At 31.7% G+C, this 5,285-nt stretch overlaps 1 long non-coding RNA gene across 3 annotated transcripts; it reads left to right on the forward strand.

The window, feature by feature from the left end:
• The first annotated feature begins 591 nt into the window (after positions 1 to 591).
• Positions 592 to 4,177, forward strand: LOC132034217 (uncharacterized). 3 transcript variants are annotated; one of them, XR_009408998.1, is made up of 3 exons: positions 592 to 888; positions 1,963 to 2,179; positions 3,686 to 3,797. It is a non-coding gene; the product is annotated as an uncharacterized LOC132034217 (long non-coding RNA). The 3 variants fall into 3 exon arrangements; XR_009408996.1 differs by having other exon boundaries at positions 593 to 888; positions 3,486 to 3,808; XR_009408997.1 differs by lacking the exon at positions 3,686 to 3,797 and adding an exon at positions 3,854 to 4,177 and having other exon boundaries at positions 594 to 888.
• Positions 4,178 to 5,285: the final 1,108 nt, after the last annotated feature.

Below are 5,285 nucleotides of genomic sequence, written 5' to 3' on the forward strand. Positions count from 1 at the left end.
ATTCCACACCATCCTCTTATACTTTACACGTCCATCTAAGCAATTTTAGTAATTAAATTTATCTCACAATATATTCATCTCTCAGTTCTTTATTTTATATTAAAAAAAGTGATACTCTTAATGTTTAAGGCATATGGTTTTAATTTTTTTTTTCAATTTGTATTTTTTCATAGAATTCTTCATACGGTAAGAAAAAGAAATACATACAATGTTTAATTTGCATAGGATTAGAAAAAAATGAATAATTGATCACGTTTTGAATATAAATGATATAGGTGCTTAATTATGTAGATTTATTGCACGACTGCTCTTAGGATAAGATTAAGAAATGTTTATCTCACTAAGTTGGGCCCGTGCAAAGCACGGGTTTTACATCTAGTCTAGTATTCTATAAGGGGTCATTTGGTATAAGGTATAGGTTGGGATATCCCAGCTTAAACCTTCTTATCCCACTTATGTTAGGATTATTTTATACCATCTTTTAGATGGTATAAAATAATCTCAATAAATGGGATAATTGATCCCAAAATTATAATCGCGAGATAATTTCGACTATCTACCAAACGAACCCTAAGTGAGGGTTTCAACATGTCTGTTTAGGTGTCAATAAATTTCAAATCAAGAATAATTTAGTTATTTTAGTTTAGTGGAGCATTACTAATTAGCTACGTGCCTTTTACTCCTACAGCCACCTATCTCTTCCCTGCAATTGAACAGCGAACTCATCCCTTTCACTCCCAACCCTAACAAAACCAATATATTTTTGGGTCTATTCCTGGGTGGAAGCAAAGCAAGAAAACTAAAAAAGTCACCAATCAAAGTTCGATTTTCAATGAAAATGACGATTTGAAAGCAGAAAATTTCAACACCGAGAACGGAACTTTTCAGGTGATCCAAGTGTATTATTTCTCTCAGTTTTATGGAATTCCAGAAATTCTGATAAACTTCTATAATTTATTTTTATTTTTGCATTTCCCAAAGTTAATTTAGTTAATATCCAAGGTGGTGACATTCATATTTCTTGTGAGAATTCGTTGGGGCTTTTATAGATATAGAGGACTCATATAGCCAGTTTTAACTAATTTAGGATTGAGTTATTAGTTGATTGATTGATTGAGTGACTCATACAGATTGATTGAGTCCCAATCACCTTATTCCGGGTAATATCTCTTTATTTTTCCAATTCTCATTCTATGTGTATCTCGTGATTTTCATGGGTATATTCCTTGTGAGGCTCAATTCTACTGAGTGTTCGTCTATAGAAGCTGAGAAATTGCATTTAGTTCTACAATTATTTTAAATAGATCTTTCGATAAAAGAAACATATTTTAATTAATATATAGCAGGTAAGAAAAATGATGTGGTAGAATTGTTGAACTTGGTTTGGAAGAAACAAATTAATTCGGTGGTGTGGTGATGCTAAAGTAATTAGACAACTTGGTTACTGGAGCAACTTTTATGATTTCCAATTTTATTAATTTTTTTCTCGTACTTTGTTGTCGTTCGTTACATACTTGATTCGTGATCTAAATTTTCGAAACAATTTAACGGAATTAAGAAAATTCAGGTCCCAAGAAGATAAGTTTTTGAAGATGAATGACTACATTGTTGGTGATCATGGAATTTATGTTGATTTTGACTATTTGAAGAAAGTGAAGTTTTGGATTAAAATAACACATGTTCTCTCATGATGTCTTTTTACATCTTTACACCTCTTAGATCAGATTTCGATCCAAATTTATCTTACTATGGGTTTGGAATTTCTTCTTCTTTAGTTGTGCCTCATGCTTTCAGAATTACATCATGTAAGATTAACAACTTTTCACACATATCATTAATTGTCATGACCTTTGTTTTCAGTATGTTGTGGAATTTAATTTTGAATTCTAGGGGTAGTTTTGTTTTCAAGCTCCACTTTTGGCTATCCTTTGAATGGTATTAAATCTATCTGCTTTTCTACAGAGGGAATGATAGTTTCTTTTGAGAAAGGTAAATCAGTGGTAAGTATTTTTTATGGGATGATTTGAGCGAATATGTTAAGATATTAAATACCTAATAGTTGAAAAACATACGCTAAATCTTTTTTCTTTATGACTTGCTATACATAGCTTGAAAGAGAAGCAGTTCTTGTATTATATTGTTGCTAATGGGCTAAATAGATGTCGACAAGTATTGACAAGTAATTCCTCCTCTCCTTTTACTTTCTTAAGATGTAGCTTTTATTATGCCTATACACATTAGAAAATTTCAATAACTAACTTTGGTACTTTTAGCAACTTATAAATCAATCTAAAAATCAAATATCACACTAAGACGTGCATTTTCACTACATATCCCTGTATATGTTAAATAATTGAAGTATAACATGCCATGTCTTCTACTTGCTCATACATTTATATTTCCTTTTGGTCTTTTACTGACAAATCGTGCCCAAACGGCCTGCGTAGACTAACACTGTGTTTGGAACGTTGTTACCCATTGTATTGTATTGTATCGTTACTACAAGTACAATGTTTGTTTTGATTGTTATTTAAAATGTATCGTATTGTATTGTTAAATTCCGTCGTTACGTAACAATGAAAAGCCCTATTTTATGTAACAACCAATTTGGTGTTATCCCATTGTTACCTAATTTCTTTTTCCAATTATATCCTTACTTAATATTTCATAATCCTATTTACCTTTACCCTATATTATCTAACTCCATCCAAATGCTCTGCCCTACGTCTCTCTTCTTTTCCCAGCTCGTCAACTGCTTTCTTTTTCCTTCTTCGTCTTTGTGTCCTACTTTTTGGTGAAAAAACTTTGTGATTTTATAGTGTACTATATTTAATTGCTCAGGTTTCTTCTCTTGTTTCGGAATTACATGTATTTCTTTTTGTCCATTACCTGTTTTCATTAATTTTGTTAAAATTTGCATTAATTTAACAATTTAATATATTTACAATGCATTATTTGGCACAACTTAATAAATTCAATATTTCCAATAGTTTAGGGCATTTTAGTAAAACTTACCGTTCTGATACAATACGATCTGATCAATCAAACAAAAAAATATTCTTACAGCAGCAAACGATATAGTCTATCCAAACATTATATCTACAAAACAACACAGTACAGTACATTATGAAACGATGGATAACAACTATCCAAACAGAGTGTAAGTATAACTATTTACTCTGAGAGCTATATGCGTGAATTGAGGGATTCTACTGAGTCGATGGTTGAGTACGAATAGATCTGAAAATGATTCATGTTCTTAAAAGATATGCTGTTTCAATTTTCTTGTTCGAAGTTCTAAATTTTAACTATAGGTATATACTCAAGTTAAATGTCAATAATGTTCACGAAATGTCCATTCTGTCTGCATGCCTGTTTTGACTTTATAACAAAATTTGCTATGTTGTGCAAGCTTCACAAATAGATCAATATGATAATAATGTGCTGCAAACTATATTTTCAATAAATTCTTCGATTTTTTCCAGAAGCAAATGATTAGTTCCCTGCATCTCACGCTCCATGAATAGTCGGGATACTGAGAAATATCCAAAAAGTTATTTCGGGAATCTGCTTTTTGTAGCTTGCTGAGCCTTTTTTGGTCCTATAAAATAGAACAATACCGAGCATAACTGCATTTCTGTGATGGCACAATCATATAATCAAATTGACGGCTTCCATTCAACAGGATGATAAAAGAAGAATGTTTGGCTTCCATTCGTGTAAGAATGTTATATCTGTCATCATCATTCATCACGATTGTTAGGGCAGCAGTGCTTAAGCATATCTTTTATATTATTATTATTATTATTATTATTATTATGTCATTACTTATTTCTTTGTAATGTGTCTCAAGGTACCCATTAGAGTTTGTCAGCTACCTTTGCCACTCTTGCCATAAGGACAAACATCAATTACACCTGCACAGAAGCCATGAAACTGGAGATATATCAAGCACCATATATATTGCTTGCTTGGAAGCTTAATAGCTTGATTTGCTTAAATTATCTACATACCAGGTTGTACTTAATTTGTAAACAAAGTGGGTAATGCTGCAATACTTTTGGCTGAACAGATACAGTTTGTAATAACTCACTCCTTGCTATTGTAACATTTCAACAAGAAAACTGAATTGCTATGCAACATTATTGTCTAATAATATGCTAAAGTCGTGTTGTTAGCTGATGTTCTGACGTACAACTCAATGATTGCAACTATCTGTAGAGCAATTGTCTCGTGCTGGCACGGGCCATACACCCCTAGCAATAGTATACTCTAATGTTAAACTTTGTTTCATCTCTGAAGATTTACCAACGGATGGAGACTAATTTTGAAAGAAAATGTTTTTTAAGCCTAAAGGTTGACATAGTTGAAAGGACGCACGCCTTTTTAAGAAAGGTTACTTCAATTTATTTTATTTTTAGATATTGTTGAAGGTAATTTAGTAATTTAACTTTTGATTTAATCAATTCTCGAAGCTAAATTGGATTAAATTGAGCGAATATTTCAAAATTATGATAATTATCTGTCCTCACACTTCTCCGTTCTCAATCGCTTTTGCTGCTTTGAACTTGTTGTGTACTCAAATACCTGTAATTCCCTTGATAGAACATTTAGAATAACGTCAAGGAAAAGTTATGTATATTGTTATTATTTTCTTGATAATTTACCATTGCATCTTATGTAACGTTAACAATATTTAGCAGAAGGAACTTTAAGTTATCCTAATTCCACAAGCACCTTCTCAAAAATTTCAAAGTCAGGCCTTCCATCCTAGCATGAAATATGTGTCAGCAGATTAATTAGATAAGAACAAAGTAGATGTCATATACTCTCAAGTTCAGGCACCTGCATCAACTGGAAAAGCGTTGTTTAAGAAATAATAAATGGAATATCTTTTCTTGTAACCATATTAATTGATGCATATTTTTATTGGATTTGAGAAATGATTTAGTGAGTAATTATCTTTTATGGGTAAAAGCAGGAAAAAAATAAAGCTATCTTTTTGATATCTTTAGTGATAAAAGTGAAAATCTATTTTTAGAATACTGGACAAGTAAAAGTGAAGAGAGAGTAAAACAGAGTAAAGAAAGAAATGAACATACAATACCGTAAATGTAGATTGAGAAATTGTTCGGCCATTTGAAAACATATATATGAATAGACACGGCGTAAATCCCAAACGGTGGGTTCGGAGCTATTGATTGTTGACCACAACGATTCTGTTAAACCCATAGTAGATTCTGTGGACACAGATAGAGGAATTGTTATGAGGGACTATTGCTCCT

This window comes from Lycium ferocissimum, chromosome 10 (genome assembly GCF_029784015.1).
Source record: "Lycium ferocissimum isolate CSIRO_LF1 chromosome 10, AGI_CSIRO_Lferr_CH_V1, whole genome shotgun sequence".
Lineage (NCBI taxonomy): Eukaryota > Viridiplantae > Streptophyta > Magnoliopsida > Solanales > Solanaceae > Lycium > Lycium ferocissimum.